General features: G+C 35.2%; 1 non-coding gene across 1 annotated transcript; it reads right to left on the bottom strand.

Moving 5' to 3' along the window:
* Positions 1-14,285: 14,285 nt before the first annotated feature.
* Positions 14,286-14,418, bottom strand: LOC126016571 (small nucleolar RNA SNORA51). The gene has a single exon (XR_007498364.1). It is a non-coding gene; the product is annotated as a small nucleolar RNA SNORA51 (small nucleolar RNA).
* Positions 14,419-19,747: the final 5,329 nt, after the last annotated feature.

Genomic DNA, 19,747 nt, shown 5'->3' with positions numbered 1-19,747 from the left:
CTTTAGTGATCCAGCTCAGGTTCTTAGTGTGATTTTTTTTCTCTTTTTGCAGTGGCATTCTGCAAGGCTGGTGCTCTTCTGGATCCTCTGGGAGAGCAAAATTTTCTGGGCCCTTTTCGGCCCATTCCAATAGGTTTAGGAGTAGGACAGGAGACAAACACACACAGGCAGTACTCACAGTTTCTCCACTAGTCGGGCCCCACTGGGTCAGCGTAGATTTTCCCAGCCTGACATCATAAACGGGACTTGCCTTCTGTGAAGTGCTGCTTATAGCCAGTTTTCACTTTCAGAAGCAGTCCCTTGGGCATTCCGCCCCTTGAATGAGCCTCTGGAGAGCGAACTTTCTGGGCCCTTTTTGGCCCACTCCCAAGAGGTTTAGGAGATAGGAAAGGAGACAAACACACACAGGCAGCACTCACAGTTTCTCACAGTCAGGGCCCACTGGGCCGGCGTAGATTTTCATCTTTCTAATTTTTACTGTGCCTATGCAAAAAAAAAAAAATAGCACAAAGTACAATTTTTTTGTAATAGTTGTTGCTTGATTTTTTTTCTTCCCCTTTTTTTTTTGCTTATTTTTTCCTCCTATGCTTTGATTCGTCTAAATTGCAGGACTGTGGTTAGTGTTTAGTTGTTGTCTTTATTGTTGTGGTGCTTTTCAAGTTTTTTGTTTTGTTTTAGGTTTGATTTTTCTTGTATTATTTTTATGTTTTCTTTCCTTTTTCCTTTCTTTTCTTAAACTGATATTTATAGTCTCTAGAAAGACTCCTCCCATATTTTGCTTTGTTTGAATTTTTGCCACCCACTTTTTTCCTTTCTTTTTTTCTTAACCTTCAAACAGAACCACATAACTTGAGCTATCTTGTTCTGCCTCATAAAATTGATGAGGAAATAATGGAGGGCACCAAGACCAAACAGCTGTATGAACATTGAGTAGAAATAAAAAATGATCAGACTTGAACACCAAATCTAAACCCAACTACACAGAATGATATAACCCAATCTACAACAGGCTAGACACAGAAGGGAGCACTTATACTAGCAGCCTGGGAGGCAAAGGAGGGGCAATATGGGATGCATGCTGGGAACAGGGGTGGAGGGAGGACAACATTGGTGATGGGAATGCCCCTGATTCAATGTCACTATGTACCTGAAATACTACTGTGTGAATGATTTGTAATCCACATTGGTCCAAAATAAAAATTATTAATAAAAAAATTGATAGTACTGGTGCTTATGGAGCTCAAAGCTACTCTGGGAGTAACTGTCAACTTTGTTTCAATTCTATAAAAAACAATATGAGCATTTCTCAAAAAATGAAGAATTAGGTTTTCCATTAAACCATTTATCAATAGTAAATTAATTTTATATAGATAATAAATTAACATAGATAACCAATTAAAATTGAAAAATTAAAACGTGAATGATCTTGCACACCATCTACATCAGTTACTGGTTTCTTAGATTTGTTAGGGTCTAGCTATTCATATATAGTTTTTTAAATAATTTCCCAAATTTCGTAGACAAGAGATATAAGAGCTCTGTTCTTTTTTCATTTAAACCAACTTTATTACATACATGATTGTATTTGGGTTTTAGTCATGTAAAATAACACCATCCATCACCAGGTGCAACATTCCCATCACCAATGTCCCAAATCTCTCTCCTCCCCACCGAACCTAGACAGGCTTTCTATTTCCCTCGTACATTCTAATAATTAGGATAGTTCAAAACGTAGTTATTTCTCTAACTAAACTCATCCCTGTTTGTGGTGAGCTTTCTTGAGGTGAGCTGTAACTTCCAGCTCTTTTCTACTTTTGTGTCTGAAAAATATTATTGCAAGAATGTCTTTCATTTTTCTTCAACAGATGAAATGGCTAAAGAAACTGTGGTACATATACACAATGAAATATTTTGCAACTGTCAGGAGAGATGAAGTCAAAAAATTTTCCTATACATGGATGTACATGGAATCTAGTATGCTGAGTGAAATAACTCAGAGAGGGAGAGAGAGAGAGAGAAAGACGCAGAATGGTCTCACTCATCTATGGTTTAAGAGAGATCTGTTTCTTTATTCTCTTCACATAAGCATACTTTTCTTGTGTTTTTTCTTATATACAATCACAGACTCATAGAAATAATTTTAATTCTAATCTTTTACTTTTATAAAACAATGCCAATCATTTTTATTTAACATGTAAGCAAGTATATCTGTAGAACAAATTATTCAAAGCTGACTTATTGAATAAATAAAACTTAAGCAGTTTTGATAACTTGATGATTTGCCAAATTTTCTCAAGACAATGATCTTCTTAGGACAAGACTAGGTCACACCTATTTGTAAGCCTACCAAGGAGTCTATGAAAATTTTTTATTTTTCTCTCTTGCCCCCCAAAATAATGAAATATTTGAATAGTTTCCATCTTAATAGGCAAAAAATGGATTCACTATAGAGTTTTAAATTAAACTTTTACTATTCTGAATGTGGATCTACATAATTTTTGGGGGCCCACCCTGTGACACTCTGGGGTTTTTCCTGGCTTTGCGCTTAGGAAATTACTCCTGGCTCAGGGGACCATCTGGGACGCTGGGGATACAACCAAGGTCTGTCCTGGATCGACCATGAGCAAGGCAAATGCCCTACCACTGTGCTATCCCTCTGGTCCCATCAGTGTTTTATTTAACAGCCATTTGTATTTCATTTTCTGTTAATATACTTTACATAGAATATTCATTTTTCTCTTGTGTTTTGGTTTTATTTTTATGGTCTCTAATTGTTAATATAATTGCCTTATATTTTATAATGGATATTTATAATATTACAAATTTATCAACAGAGAATTATATTTTACTTAGTTTCATTTTGTTTTGTGAGGAAAGTTGGCCACACCAAGTGGTGCTCTGGTGTTACTCCCATCACATTGTGGTTACTTGGGAGTTGTTCCATGATACTGAGAAAACTATCAGGTATCTGGATGAACCCATCTCCCTGTTGCTATTTGTTTTATTTTTAAAATAAAAAAGTACATGAAGTAACTGCCTTGTGTGTGGCTGGCCATTGTTGAGCTCCATCACTGCTATATGGTTCCCCAATCATAATCAAGTGTTACCTTCTGAATATAGAGTTAGAGAGAGCCCCAGGACACCACTAGATATAGGCTCCTAATGTCAAAACCAACACCACCACAAAAATAACACATAAACAGAATACTACCTTGCCTGTTATTAAGATGGAAATCTTTGCCATTTGATTGCTTAGTGGTTTTGCATTTGTCAATTTATATTTTTTATTTTCAATCTATCTAAAATCCCAATGACTTTGCACTGTTGCTTTACCTTATATTTATTTTCTTAATGTATTTTATAAAATATATAACAAATTATGTATGCTGTTATAATAACATATATTATACTGTATTTGCCAGTGTATAAGATGACTGGGTATATTAAGACAAACCCCCTAATTTTGCCGTTTTAAAACATAGATTTAGGCCTATATTTGCTGTATCAGACAGAATGTTCCTGTACTGCAACTGTATGTACCACAGTGAGCCAATCACAATAAGCAAAGGTTCAAAGGTTATACTGTAATAGACTTCCTCTCTGATTCTGGCCAATCTGAGCTGGCTTCTTACAGTGTAGATTCGGGTCTAGAACATTGTCTAATTTGCATGCATAAAAAAGCCTGCTTGGATTGGCTGAGTTAGAGAGGCGGTCCAAGCAGCCTTGCAGTGATTGGTGCAGGATTGAGTTGGAAAATTCGTTTTGTGGCAATATTCAGACAATTTTTGTTTAGCAGCATATTGAAATGTTTTTTGGGATATACTCGGCATATAAGATGACCCCCATTTTTCGGTTGACTTTTTTTTGTTTCAAAAGTCGTCTTATTCACCAGAAAATACAGTATATGCTATATTACAACATATATCATATATTCTATATAATGTAATAAGATAACATATATTATGTATGCTATATATTAAATATTATATAATAACATATGTACTATATATACATATATATGACATTAGGGTTTACTTTAAACCTTTCACTCTGTGGAGCCTAGCCTGTTTGCTTTTATTTCTTGTCTTAGGTGAAATACTGAGACAGGTTTTGCAACATGTTGTGTTTTTTTTATATATTTTGTGTACTTACACAGAATTTTCAAGTCTGTATTCAAATGGTTTTATTTAATATGTAACTTCACTTATTTAGATTTTCCTTAGAAACAAACATTATGTATAAAGTAAATCACCTGTACTATCTCTAGCTCTCAGTGCAGTGTATATAATCTTTCTAATCTCTCTACTTCAATTTTATACTGTTCATATTTTTGTGTTCATTTTTTCTTATACTCTGTCACACGTGCCTTTTCATGTGCCATTTGGCCCTGATACACTTCAGAATTAGTCTTTTAATGTGTGATAGTTTCATTTGTTCAATTTAATTCCTGAATTCTACTAATTATATTTCATCTCCAATTGTTCTTTATTTTATTTTTTCAATTGTTCTTCACTGTTTTTTGAATTCCTGTTTTATCATTGTGATATTATTCTTTAAATTGACTGTTTTATTTTTTCTTTGAAATTTGTAGTAAAATATTGTTATGATTGTTATTTGTCTATGTATATTTTAAAACTATGCTTTGTCCAGAGATTTTTCTCCCATATTTTTATTTTATACACTCTATGATTTAATGTTTTGTCATAGTCATTTTCAAATATATCTTAGTAAATGGTTTTGTATGTGTGTGCTTGGTGGGGGTAGTACAGCCTTTCATGCTTCACATACTGATAGCTTCCTTTCTCTGCTGTTTTTTTTTTTTTTCTGAAATAGTCCTTCCATATGTTATTTTTTTTCATCTTTTATCTTTCCTTCTTGAGCAAAATTGTGTTTAAGAGACTTTTATAAGCATTCTGCTAACCCTAGTTTTTACTCCCATTAATAAAAATTATCTAAATTCATTTGAAACATCAGAATGAAAACTCTTATCTTCAAAAAGTATGCTTTTTTTTTGCTTGGTTCTTGAACATCAGGCCTTCTTTATGCTTTTTTTCCAATACTTAGATAATTTTGCCCAGTCTAACTTCATTTTGGTATCCTCACACATTTTTAAGTATACGATTTATCTACATCATAGTTTACTAGAAATAAAATTACACTTTTTCCTTCTCCATATTAACTTTCATCTGACTTTAAGGAGAAAAGAGAAAAGGTACTCACCCAACCATTTTATATTAGAATTGATTCTTTATACTTAATATATTTGCTTTAAGTATATAATTCTAAAACCCCAAAATATAATAGTTTATATAATAGTCTCTGAATTACTTTGCAAAACTTATTAAAACAAAATTAATCTCTGAAGTCAGGTTTTAATAATGCAACTTACTATTATTGACATCTTTGACAACCAAACCTAGCCTAATTTTATTTAATCACTTAACTGAGATAAACACAAACAGAATTTATAAAATATAAAAACAAAATAATATAAGTGCTTTAATTTGTTATATAACCATCAAAGTATATATAAACTAGTTCAGCAGAGAATCAGCACTTAGTGAATTCTGGTTCAATAAGAAAATAAACATAGTCAAATATTGAGTGTTTTGTGCAATAGAAAAAGCTGCATGTAATTTGATCTATAAGAAAAACCCCAAGGTTAAATTAAATTAAGTGCAAAGTTTCTATTTTACTTACTAAATTTATTCCACATGGTTTCCATTAGTAGTACATGTTTTAGACTATTCTCCTAAATTAAATTGAATTCATTAAAGTTTCTACAGCTACAAGCATAAGTGGAACAAGCACTATTTTGCCTTGACAACTTAATGTTTTGTCAAATATATGTATTTAATTGTCTTGAATAGAAGGAATTCTTTCTAATTTTATTGACGCTTCATTACATTATAACAATGATCTTTCAGATATACATAATTAAATTGAACATGTTCATCTTCTTTATCCTGATATTTGCTAATATCAGTTACCCACTTCCACCTTAACTCTTTCTGTAAGTACTAATTGTTACTGTTTTATTTAGCTCATTTATCTTATTTTATCATTGAATAACATTTCATGAATATACACCACATTTAAAAATTTATTTAGTTCATACACCATATATACAACTAATATTCAAATATCAAATAACAGGACTTAACAGGGTAGAAACTCCAAACACTGTAATACCACACATATACTGGGCAGAAGTGCCCAAAACACATGAAAGAGGAACATCATAAACTCTCGACCACACATTAAACCATAAAGAAACCAGCAACTGCAGAAACAGCAGCGTAGAGTGAACTGGTATGTAATCAGCCTGTTACTGCAAAGGCTCATAATAATCTCTTAGGGATCTTATACAAGGTTACAGGTAAAGAATATCATGGGAAATCACTGATTACAACCGAAGTATTTCAAAATAATAGGTGTTAATGCCTTAAGCTTAATATATTTAAAGTAACCTCTCAGCTTTTCTGTCCACAGGCGTTCTTGGATACAAAGGATGGACAACCTAAGATGGCATCTCAGAGCTAAGCCACAAGAGATACCATACCCAGGTTACGTTATAAAATTGTCTGGACAAAACTTTTTAACACACACTTTATCTCTAGGGCATACCTTCTTTTAGGACCTGAGGCATGTGACCAGCCAGACCACCAAAGCAGCAACGGTGACCTGCAGACTTATACTACTTATACTACAGGGCCTACTAATTGAACATATTCAAGCAAAATGACATGCACCCGCTCTTTTCACCTCTCTTCTCACTACTCCCTCATCCTTTTTTTTCCTATTTAATCTTATTTTCCCCTTTCTTCCTTTCTGCCCCTTCCAAATACTCTCCCCTATCCCCCTTCCAGGAATCCAACTACCCCTTCACCCCTCAATCCCATCCAGATTTTCCAATTTATTAAAACTCTTCACTCTTAGTTCTTAATCTATTAGGCATCAAGACTGACCTCCTACCCCAACAAACCAGTACCCAGCACCCAAGCGAAGGGACATCCACTCAAACCCACACCTTGTCCCCGGCAGGAAAAGACAACCAACACCCCTACTGACTCATGCTGTGTGGCTCTCCCTACCAACCTATCCTAACATGGACTGTTGCTGGATACCGGACTTAGCCCTAAAAGGACTCCCAATGTAAGAACTTTACACAAGACCCTCCCTCAAATCTTTTACCAATCTCAGGAAGGGCAGGGTGTGAGATGAAAAGGTGCCTGGGAACCCACACCCCACAAGAAAATCTCAAAAGGCAATGGAGAAACCTATACTTCCATCATAAGTATAAGATGTATAAGTATACATAAGTATAACACTACCTCTTTATTTTTTATTTCATTTTACTTAATATCATTTTCACTATACATATGTAAGCAAATATATATATTTTTATGGTTTTCGATGTGTGACTTGTTTCTCTGTTCTCTTCACCCCCAAATACACCGGCAATATAATGAAGAACCATTTCTTTCTGCAAAGGCACACTAAAAAAGGGGAAATTCCACGTATATAAACAAGCTCTTATCTACTAGGGATAAGAACACATACTTATTTACAATACAGGGCAATCTCCCACCTTAAAAATATGTCATGTGGATCCATCTTAGATGCCAGAAGATTACACACTGACTGCCCAGACTTGAATCCTGAACCCCAGAGATAGAATCGACACAGTTCTTCACAACAGCTACAGGAACCAAAGCCCGTCTGGGACATCCTAAATACTACTCGATCTCCAACATGTACTAGTTCTAATATGATCTCCTGACAACGAGGAAATTGGGAACAAATGGACATAAGAACAGGTTATCCTACCTTACCAACTAATGATAAAACAAAATCAGAAGACTTACCACACTACGGGCTGTGCAAAAGCCAAGAATGTGATCTACAGATGACCAGCTGATAGAACCATGACCGGGCAGTATGTATTCTGGGACCAACAAGAAAGCCCTAGTCTAGGGTTTGGTCTACGTCCTGCACAACAATCATGACCTCTAATTCCAGAGTCCTGACTGAGGCAATTGCAACTGAACAGGTCTTCTGGAAACATAACAAAAGACGATATCCCAGGCTCCATCTGAGTTTCAGCGCAAGGGCAAAGACCACTAACCACAGAAGACAGATTAAAATGACATTGAGGAAACAGAACTTCTAAAATCACAAAGAAAGTCTTCATCAAAAGTTTCACTCCTTGACCTGTGCACAGACTGAGACCTCTAGATTTAGAGGTTTGTTTTATCATCCAGATCGGAGCAGAAGTCTTCCATATGGCACAAAAACACCAACGGGAGAGTAAATGAACGTGAAAGGAGTCTATAGATAAACCCATGACAATATATTCCAAGGGTAGAGAAACCCTGTATCTTTTAGGCCAAGGGGATTCCTGTTTCGAATGACCCCAATATTTACTGTGCCTATGCAGGGGGGTGAGACAAAAACACTAAATAATCCTTCTGTTTTTATTTTTATTCTATTTTATTTTTATTATTTTTTATCTAGTTTTTGTCGATTTCTTTGTTTTGGGGTAGATATTGAAGTAGTTGTCCATTTTTTAAAATTATGTGTTTACTTTTTCTTTCTTCTTTTCTCTTCTTCCTCTTTGTGCCTTGTTATATTTCCTATCTCAAGACCATGGCAACTATGTGGTGCATATTTTTATTGCTGCAGTGCTCACTGGATATCTTATTTGATTCCTCTTTTTGAGCTGTTATGGTGTTTCACCTTCTTCTTTTCCCCTTCGTCCCTCAAACCAAGGATGAGAGCCTCTAGAATGACTCTGCTCATAGTCGGCGTAGTCGATTTTTACCCCATTATATTACCTTTCTCTTCCTCAAACAAAACCACATAACTTGAACTTTCTAGTCCCGCCTCCCAATTAGAGGGGGCAGTAATGGAGGCACCAAGACCAAACAGTTATAAGACCAATAAGTAATAAACTAGACACAGAAGGGACCACGCATTCTAGCAGCCCTTGGGGGTGGGGGAGAGTGGAGGAAGGATGGGAGCAGTTGTGGTAAGACAATTCGGTGGTGGGAATTCCCCTGATTCAATGTAAAAATATACCTGGAATATTACTGTGAATGATATGTAAGCCACTATAATTAAAATAAAAATTATATTTAAAAATTTATTTAGTTCATCAATTTCTTGGCTATTGATAAAAATGCTGTAATATCTTGTACTAATTCCTTCAAATTAATATTTCCATACTTTTGTATATAAATAACAAGAATACAGATCGTATTTTAGATCTAGATCATAAAGAATTTTTGTTTTTCTTTTCATTTTACTTAAAGGAATTTCCATACTGCTTTCCAGAATAAAGACATATTTCTATGGTTCTTTCAATGTTGTAAGCTTCTAGAAGATTTTCTTTATTGTTTTAGCAATGAGGAAATATAATGACTAGTTATTTGTTTCTACATTTTGTATTTTTCCTGGGAGTGGAGTCAAAGATGTGGGGCACTACACCATTCAGTGCCCAAGCTAAGAGATTTACTCCTGGCTCTGCTGTCAGGCATAGCTAGAGACAGGTTTGGGGAAACCTTTAACGTGCCAGGGGTATAACTTAAATCAGCCAAGAGCACCCTACATATTACTCAGATTCCTCTACTGAACTTTTTTTAAATCTGCTTTTCTTATTTTTAAAATAAAATTTTAAATTAAAATTATTTTTAAATGCAAAGGATTGTGATTTACAGAATTGTTCATATTTGGGTTCTAGACATACAATGGTTCAGCATCACTCCCATTCCCACTGTGAACCTCCCTCAGTGTTCCCAGAGACCTCTCCTTACCCCTTATCCAACCTTCAGGCACCTTTTAAGTTTGTTTATTAAGATTAGGTCTCATAATTTCAATGTTGTTGACTTCATGTGCCTGTTGACTATCTGTTAGTTTCCTCAGAGAGGTCGACCCCATTTTATGATGGGGTTTTTAGATTGTATGGGGTTGATCTTTGTTAGCATTTTATATATCCTAGATATCAACCCTTTGATGTGCTGAGTTACGGTTTTTGATGACTTTGAGTTGACTTTTGTGTAGATGTTAGATACAGCTCTAGCTTTAATTTCTTATACGTGGTTATCTAATTGTCCCAGCACCATTTGTTGAAGAGAATGTCTTTATTCCACTTCATATTCTTGGCTCCTTTCCCAAGAATTAGTTGACCATATATTTATGGGTTTGTCATTGGATATTCTATTCTGACCTATTGGTCTGAAAATCTGTCTTTATTCTAATACCATGCTGTTTTGCTGTTTTGATCATTATGGGTTAGTAGTACAATTTCAAGTTAGATAATGACATGTCTTTTTTTGTTTGTTTGTTTTTCGGGTCACACCCAACAGCGCTCAGGGATTACTTCTGGCTCTACACTCAGAAATCACCCTCATCAGGCTCAGGGGACCATATGGGATGCCGGGATTTGAACCACTGTCCTTCCGCATGCAAGGCAAATGCCTTACTGCTGTGCTCTCTCTCTGGCCCCGTAATGAAATGTCTTAAAGTTTTTTTGTTTTTCAGTATAATTTTGGCTATCCAGGTCTTTTATGATTTCACAGAAACTTTATAATTGATTGTTCTAAATTCTTGAAGAAAATAATGGTCTGAATTTGAATAGGTATTGTATTGAATCTATATCGTAGTTTAGGTAAAATGGTCATTTTCATAATATTGATTCTTCTGATCCATAAGAATGGAATATTTTCAATTTCCTTAGGTCTACAATTTATTTCTTAATTGTATATGTATAATGTATTATATGTATAATGAGTCAGAAGAAAAAGAAATCAAACAGCCTATCTCACTTAAAATAGTGTGTAAAACCATCAATAACTAAGAATAAACTAAATAAAAGAGGTCAATAATCTATGCCACGAAAACTTCAAAACACTTAAGCAAAAACCGTAAGAACAGACAAAATATCATTTAAGAAATTATTGACAGTAATAACCAACCCACTAACATAAAGTTTAGAAAGCAAAAACCCTTAACAAAAAGCAGAAAGGAGGGGCTGGAGTGGTGGCACAAGTGGTAGGGCGTTTGCCTTGCACATGCTAACTTAGGTCAGACCACGATTCGATCCCCTGGCATCCCATATGGTCCCCCAAATGGGCAGTTTCTCAGCACATAGCCAGGAGTAATCCCTGAGCATCACTGGGTGTATCCCCAAAACAAAAACAAACAAACAAAAGGACAAAAAGCAGGAAGGGATGGGGATGTTGACAATAAGACTATATGTGACTAAGAAACACTGATGTAGGGTCCAGTGCACTTTGGTAGTGGTGAAATATAGTACTATTATACACCAATACCATAGATTGTAATACTATCATAACCATATTACCTAAGCTATAATATATATATATATATATATATATATATAAAGAAGTTAAAGTGGATCCTAGAGTTTTTGTAGGAATTACACGTTGATTTTAAATATGCATGAAAAGCAAAAAAGTAGCTGGAACTCCCAAATAATTTGGAGGGATTTGGCCTAATAATTTTAAGATGTATTATGAAACAGTGTTGAATGCACTACTAGAGAATAAAGAGCTAGTGCAGCAGATTGTTGATGGTCAAAAGCTTATTCTTGCAGATATGGGAAGATACGTGGCAGGGTGACAGGGCAGATGTTGGCCAGAAGGAGAGACAGACTAGAACACTTGATTGTGTAGAAGATGAAATGAGATTTATATATCCAATACTGCTCAAAAAAGTTTTTTGTTAAATAAAAATTTTAATTTGAATACTAATTTTAATAACAGATACAATTTGAAGAAAATATATGACTTTGAAGATAGGAAAGGTTTTCTTAAATAAGAAAAAAATAAATATGCACAACATGAAAACATATATTTGAGTTAATATTCTTGTGTATGGCCCCAAGCCCACCCTGCCAAAGACTTGGCAGCTGCATCCACTCTATAATCACTATGATGCCAATGTCTCAACTTCACTACTTTTCTACCAATGGTTTTAAATTACTTAATTTAAAGATCTGCATTACATAGTTGACCATAATGCATTTGTTTCCAAGATTAATCCTACCACCAATGTAAGATTCCTTTTATTGTTTTGCCCAGATTCCTATCCATTCCCAATTCTACCCACTTAGCAGGCATGAACGAATATATTACTTATTTATAGATAAGTGGCAATAAAATAATTTATTAAACGTACAGGAATAATAAAATTTGTAAAAGAATTAATGTATCTCACAACGAGGTCATTAAGTAATTGTTAGAAGGTTTGCTAAGTGATTTGTTGCTAATCTATTTTCTGTTATTTGCTGTTTTTAAATAGTAGGTTACTTTGAATCCTCATTGGCATCTAAATTGCTGTGTTCCTACTGAATGACAGTTGTTGAAAAATTTGGAAATGTCTCATGGCCACATATGCAGCAGTGTAGTCCAGAAATTTCAAGCTTTATAGCTGATATTTCAGGTTTTTATGGCGCATGATTTGTTTCCAAACCTTCTGGAAGTACAAAAAGGCAGGGGGAGGGTGCCTGCACTTACTCCAATAAAATACCAGCACACTTAGAATTTTGGACCGTTTGGCACCTGTTAAGTGCTGAAGCTGGACTACTAGTGAAGTAGCAGTTTTGGAAGTTGGGTGCAGATGGAATGGCTTCAGCAGGGCAAAAAACTGGCCCTTTCTCTACTCCAAAATTGTCAGTTATTTTCAGCTGCTTGGCTAGTGTACCAATGAATTTTTATGGCTTGGTATACATCTCTCAAGAATAGAGTGAGTCTATGAAGCTGGTCGAATGATGTGATGATTGTGTTTGAAGGGTGTGGTTTCACCAATCTTTGCAAAGTTACCTAACCAACAAAAAACTCTAGCTATGCTTGTCTGGAGTTGAGATCTCTTTAGACTGAGAGATTTCGCATCACACCCTTTATGTAAAAATGCAGAAGGAGATGAGATTAGCGTGGTTTTATTTGTTATATTTTTGGTTTTGTTTTTTCCTTTTTTTTTTTTTTTAGAAGCCACAAACATTTCCCACAGTCTCCATTATGTCAGCTCATAGACAGCTCCATAGACTCATTTTATTCTTGTAAGAGATGTAAGTCAAGCCACAAAAATTCAAGGGTACACTAGTCTTGCTGTGGGCAAGAAAACTTTGTGGCTGTGGCACTTGTGGAAAACTATGAGGCACTCATTGTGGGTGGGCTAGCCAAGTCCCACCCTGCTGAAATTTAGGTAGCTGTATTCATACTTCACAATCACCTTGTCAGTGGCCCAACTTCATTGCTTAGAATTCCACTGATCTCTGCAGAGACACCTACTTAACCCACAAAGATATTCAAATATGGTTGTTTGTAGCTGAGAACTCGGGTCTTCTCAGTGTCTAGACTTCTTATTGCCCTTTCTGGAGGCCTAGTAATCACAGATATGTCTTGCAGTTGCCACCATGTCAGCTTATCACCCTAGCTCCATAATCATAGAATTCCTGGAGCAAGCAGCCACATATGTGAGTGTAAAACACCTCCAAAATTTTCATTACTAACACTCCAGCAGGAATGCACCAAATTAGATGTCAAAGTAGCATAGGAGCCACCTATTATACACCTATTGTAAAAAAAAAAAGTCAATAGCACTTAATGCACAGCTAGAAACAAAACAATTTAGTAAACTTTCTGACAAAGAATCAATGATCCTATTGTGAGAAATAACAGCTTTCACAAATTTTCTTTTACTGAAGGTTTTTTTTTTATAATTTCAGTACCATTCAGTTGCAATAATTAATATAATGTAACAAGGCAGGCTTGTGGGTAAGCAGGAAACTGGGTGCAATAGAGAAAAGAATGTTACAGTCATGGTGGGATTGGTATTAGAATGTAGAATGCTAAAAACAACTGTATTGTGAGTAACTTTGTAAAACATTACATTAAAATAAAGCAAAAGGATTTTAAAGTTAATATCAGTAATAAAAATGATATTATAAAGAGCTTTAAAATAAGACAACACATAAGGCAAAGGATCTTTTTAGCACACATAATACAGGGAACTATGTCAAAAGCCTATCAAGGACCTATAAGTTAGTATTTTATTTTTTGTTTTTGGGTCACACCAGGCAGCGTTCAGGGGTTACTCCTGGCTCTGTGCTCAAAAATGCTCCTGACAGGCACAGAAGACCATATGGGATGTTGGGATTTGAACCAAGGTCCATCCTGGATCAGCTGCTTGCAAGGCAAATGCCCTACCGCTGTGCTATCTCTCCAGCCCTAAATTAGTATGTTTCAGTATGTATAAAAATTTTTTGTCCCCCAATTCACAATAAAGACCAGGCAAAGAGCCTGGGTTGAGATGTATATGGGGTGCATTTACTGTACCTCCTCTTTCTATACAGTGTGTGTAAAGAACACAGCCTGTGGTAAGAATTGAGAGGCCTTTTCTTTTCTTTTTTTGACTTTTTAATATCTATATTTAATATATATATAATCCTTCACCAGTGTAACATTCCCATGACCAATATCCCAAGTGTCCTTCCTCCCCACCCCACATCGGCCTGTACTCTAGCCAGGCTTTCTACTTCCCTCATTCAGTCACATTTTGTTATGATAGTTCTCACTGTAATTATTTCTGTGACTGCTCTAAACAATCCCTGTGGTGAGCTTCATGTCAGGAGCTGGACCCTCCAGTCCTCTATTTTGTCTCTGAGAATCATTCCACAAATGTTTTTTTCATTTTTCTCAAAACCCATAGATGAGTGAGACCATTCTGTGTTTATCTCTCTTCCTCTGACTTATTTCACTCAGCATAATAGACTCCAAATACATCCATGTATAGGAAAATATCATTACTTCATCTCTTCTGATGGCTGCATAATATTCCATTGTGTTTATGTACCATAGTTTCTTTAACCATTCATCAATTGAGGGGCATCTAGGCTGTTTCCAGAGACTGGCAATTGTAAACAATGATGCAATGAATATAGGTGTGAGAAAGGGATTTTTGTATTGTATTTTTGTGCTCCTAGGATATATCCCTAGGAGTGATATAGCTGGATCATATGGGAGCTCAACTTCCAGCTTTTGGAGAAATCTCCGTATTGCTTTTCACAAAGGTTGGACCAGACGGCATTCCCACCAGCAGTGAATAAGAGTTCCTTTCTCTCCACATACCTGCCAGCACTACTTGTTCTCATTCTTTCTGAAGTGTGCCAATCTCTGTGGCATGAGATGGTACCTTATAGTTGTTTCGATTTGCATCTCCCTGATGATTAGTGATGTGGAGCATTTTTTCATGTGCCTTTTAGCCATTTGTATTTCTTCTTTGTCAAAGTGTCTGTTCATTTCTTCTCCCCATTTTTTTGATGGGGTTAGATGTTTCTTTCTTGTAAAGTTCTTTCAGTGCCTTGTATATTTTGGATATTAACCCCTTATCTGATGGGTATTGGATGAATAATTTCTCCCACTCAATGGGTGGCTCTTGTATTCTGGGCACTAATTCCTTTGAGGTGCAGAAGCTTCTTAGCTTAATATAGTCCCATCTATTTATTTCTGCTTTCACTTGTTTGGAGAGTACTGTTTCCTCTTTAAAGATACCTTTAGTCTCAATGTCATGGAGTGTTTGACCTACATGTTGTTCTATATACTTTTTGGTTTCAGGTCTATTATCTAGGTCTTTAACCCATTTGTATTTTACCTTTGTACATGATGTTAACTGAAGGTCTATGTTCACTTTTTTACAAGTGGCTAGCCAGTTGTGCCAACACCACTTATTGAAGAGGCCTTCCCTGTTCCATTTAAGATTTCTTGCACATTTATCAAAAAATTAGGTGACAGTATATCTGGGGAACATTCTCTGAGTACTCAAGCCTGTTCCACTGATCTGTATAAAATGTTTTTACTTTTACTGTTTGTGGTAGCAGAGAGAAAAAAAGAAAGAAGCAACTATGTCCCTATGTCCTAGAAATTTTTTAGCATTTTTTATTGTTTTTGTTTTGATTTGGGGGCCATATCAGTGGAGCTCAAGACTCCTGAGTTTGAGCTCAGTAGTTATTCATGGCAGAGATTAGGGGACTATATGATGACTGCACCTGATTTGGCCATATTCAAGGCAAAAATGTCCAGCCCATTATGTTATCTTTCCAGCCCCAATATTGTATAAATTTGATTTATGCATTTAATAGAGTACTAAACAGTTCTGATGGTTACATGCATGTGCATTGATGAATATCATAAAGATGGATTGAAATTTACCTTAGACTATAGTTTTACATAGTAGTTAGATGATCTAAACTTTGTACAACTTGATACAGGCTTGTCGTTTGGATGATATGATGAATGCCTTCCCATTATTTTCGTTTTGTTACAGTTGGACCATAGATACTGAGCACTACAGATCAAGTCTGGTGATGGCAACATTTTCCCTATGGCCATGGTAGAAAACACATCTCTGATGACCCTGTACATGGCATATTGTTAAGTAAGTTCAATATATGTTCCCCAGCTATGGTAGTAATTTTCCCTCCATAAGCATGCATAATTTTTATGGAAATTTTCTGAATATCTATAGGTTATTCTACCACCTGAACCACACATATCCTCCTTCCTTCCTTCCTTCCCACATACCTCCAAAACCTTGCTTTACACCTTGTGCTAGTCAATGAGTTTCCTTTCTATTTGTTTACCTGTTCTTTTCTATTCAGCAGGTTCTATGTTACTGGTGACAGTATCAGTCATAAAGTTTTAAAAATATAAATGTATATTAGTCTTTACATGGGGCCAGAAGCACTGACCTGGATGAGCACCAACAGGTCATTTCTGAACACAGAACCAGAAATATACCCTGAGCTCTGCAGGTTGTGGCCCCAAATAAAATAACATAAGGAATATATAAATGGCATATAAGGATAGAAATAAAAGTAATGATATATAAATATACTTGGTGGCTATTCCAAGAACTATGGATGACTAAGGAATATATTTATACTTTGATTCTCAGTCACTTCTCATATTTAAAATATTTTAAAGTAATTATCATCTTTCTCTTTGTTCCAAATCCTTATAAATAAATTCTGTGACTAAAACTGAATGCAGACTTAAGTCAGAGTAGATTCTATCATGTATGTCTTCATGGTGATCAAAAACTTCTGTCTGCTACTTGGATTAAAAGATTGCCTTAAATATTGTTGTCCAATTCCTATTATTAGAGTTGTTACAGAACACAAATTCCTAGATGGTTAACACATAGGTTGTATGGTAGAAAGGAGAAAAGATGGAAAGGAGCTCACAAAACATCATTCTGAAAGGAAATGTGGAAGGAAGGAAGAGCATGCAGTTGCCTAGCAACTTGCTTGTATCCCAGACCTTAAAAGGTTGACTGCATTCAGGCAAAACCACGCAACTTGAACTAGCTAGCCCTGCCCCCACTTAGAGGAGAAAATAAGGGAGGCATCAAGACCAAACTAATGCAAGACTACTAAGTAGTAGGTTAGATACAGAGGGGACCACATATTCTAGACGCCCTGGGGGTGAGGAAAGAGGAAATGGGAGGTAGGACAAAAACGGAGGTGTAGGGAGGACAATTTAGGGATGGGAATCCCCCCTGATTTTATGTAAATATATACCTAAAATATTATTGTCAACAATATGTAAGCCACTATGATCAAAATAAAAATTATATTAAAAAAAAAAAGGTTGACTGCAAATGGTACCTGGATCTTGGATGAGAGTGATATAACCCTTTTGCTCCCTTTTAAATTCATTATTCTTTCTTTTCACATGCAAATTATATAATTTTATTACTTTCCTTAATTTCACATTCTCTACTAACAATTCTACATTGTTAGAATTGAATTATTATATTCAATTATAGAATTGAATAATACATTGAATTATCCATGTTTACTTTTAGTTTGACTAAGAAAAGTAATCCTTGGGAAAGGGGTTGGTGAGGACAGGGACTAGTGCACAAGCAGAGATACTCAGAACTTACTTCTGGCTCTGTGCTCAGGGTGCTAGAGGACCATATTTGGTACTGGGGTGGAATCGAGGTTGGCATGAGCAAGGCAAGCATGCTACACGCTGTAATATCTTTTTGTTTTGTTTTGTTTTTGGGCCACACCCCAAAACAGTGATACTCAGGGGTTACTCCTGGCTATGCGCTCAGAAACTGCTCCTGGTTTGGGGGACCATATGGGACGCTGGGGGATCAAACTGTGGTCCATCCTAGGTTAGCATTCACAAGGCTTAAAAACACCTTACTGCTTGTGCCACTGCTCTGGCCCCCTCACACTGTAGTATCTTATGACTTCAAGTAATGCTTATTTTTATGGCATTTCTTAGGTTAAAGTAGAAAAATAATTTCTATAGTAGAAAAAATAATTTTTGAAGGCAAGTTGAGTGCCTTCAAAGTTGAGTGCCACATATTTCTATTCATAAACTGGAAATTAAATTCTTTTCTCAATCATATATGTTCCAGAATTAGATACATCTTTAGCAAGGGAAGAGTGTATTGTAAAAGTGTAATATAAAATTATGCTACACTGAGTTGTATTATACAACAACATAAAATTATTTACTAATAACTACCTTCATAAATGCCAACGAATTTTGAAAATTCATGTGCCAAAAATTCTATTAAGTATTAAGCCAATGTTTCTTAAGTGTGGTTCTAACAGGCTATATCTGGGTTCTTCAAATTGAAGTGTAAATTCCCTACTCATTCAGAAAAGCAATGGAAAAGATCCTGGAATTTTTAAAATTTTGATAAGTTTATAAACATTTCTGAGAATTTTTTTTATTTTACTTATTTTTATATCAAGATATACTAATTCTATAACATAACTTCTCAGAATACCTCCCTCATCGCCAACTCCTCCCTCACCCCAAACAACAATGGTTGAGTCTCTAAAATGGGCTAGTACCAAGAATTCAAGAACTTTTTGAATCAAAGCTGGGACATAGTTTTATGTTTTTCTTTTTTGGATCATTCTAACCACTTTTGCATTTAAAATTTAGAACAAATAAATACATTGATTATGCAATAATTACCACAATTCAACTCTATTTCAACTTTATCATCTCAAAATCACACTTTATCCATTAAACAGTAATTTTCCATTTTCTTGAGAAATATTTTTAAGTGATTTTAAGTTCTCTAATCATAAGGGCATTCACTTTTGCTAGCCTGGGCATTTTCTATAAACAAAGCTTTTAAATGCAGTTAGGAAAGATAAGCCTTCATAGCATTCACTGAAATATTTAATTAGTTTTTAAATAATTTGCCCAATTGATCTAAAATGCTACTCGCATTTATATAAATATAGCTTTATTTTCTTCATCCTGTCATTCAAGTTGTTTGAAAAGTTTGCCCATAATTATACTTGAAGCCAATTTATCCCACTCTCCTACACTAGACAAAGTCAAAGATTTTATAATCAGCTATAATTTAGTACAAAATCTCAGATGTATCATTTCTGCTATGACTATTTAATTCTTACACATTTGCATTTGCTTTAATTAGCAAAGTATTTAACTTTGGGTATCTGTATTTGAAACTATTTCTCTTCTTCTTGGCACTGAGACCTAAAGCCTCTATTATTATTCCTGACTAATTAGCTGTTTGGTTTCAGTTTGTCAAAAGAAAGTCCTTATTTTCTTTGTTTATGTAAAATAAACAATATAGCAGTTCTGTGTACCCTACCTGATTCTTTGCTTACTAAGAGATAATGGCGGCTCAGCTTTGTGCTTTTTACTTCGTGTAAAAAAAA

This window comes from Suncus etruscus, chromosome 8, assembly GCF_024139225.1.
Source record: "Suncus etruscus isolate mSunEtr1 chromosome 8, mSunEtr1.pri.cur, whole genome shotgun sequence".
Lineage (NCBI taxonomy): Eukaryota > Metazoa > Chordata > Mammalia > Eulipotyphla > Soricidae > Suncus > Suncus etruscus.
This window is presented reverse-complemented; position numbering and strand designations above follow the sequence as displayed.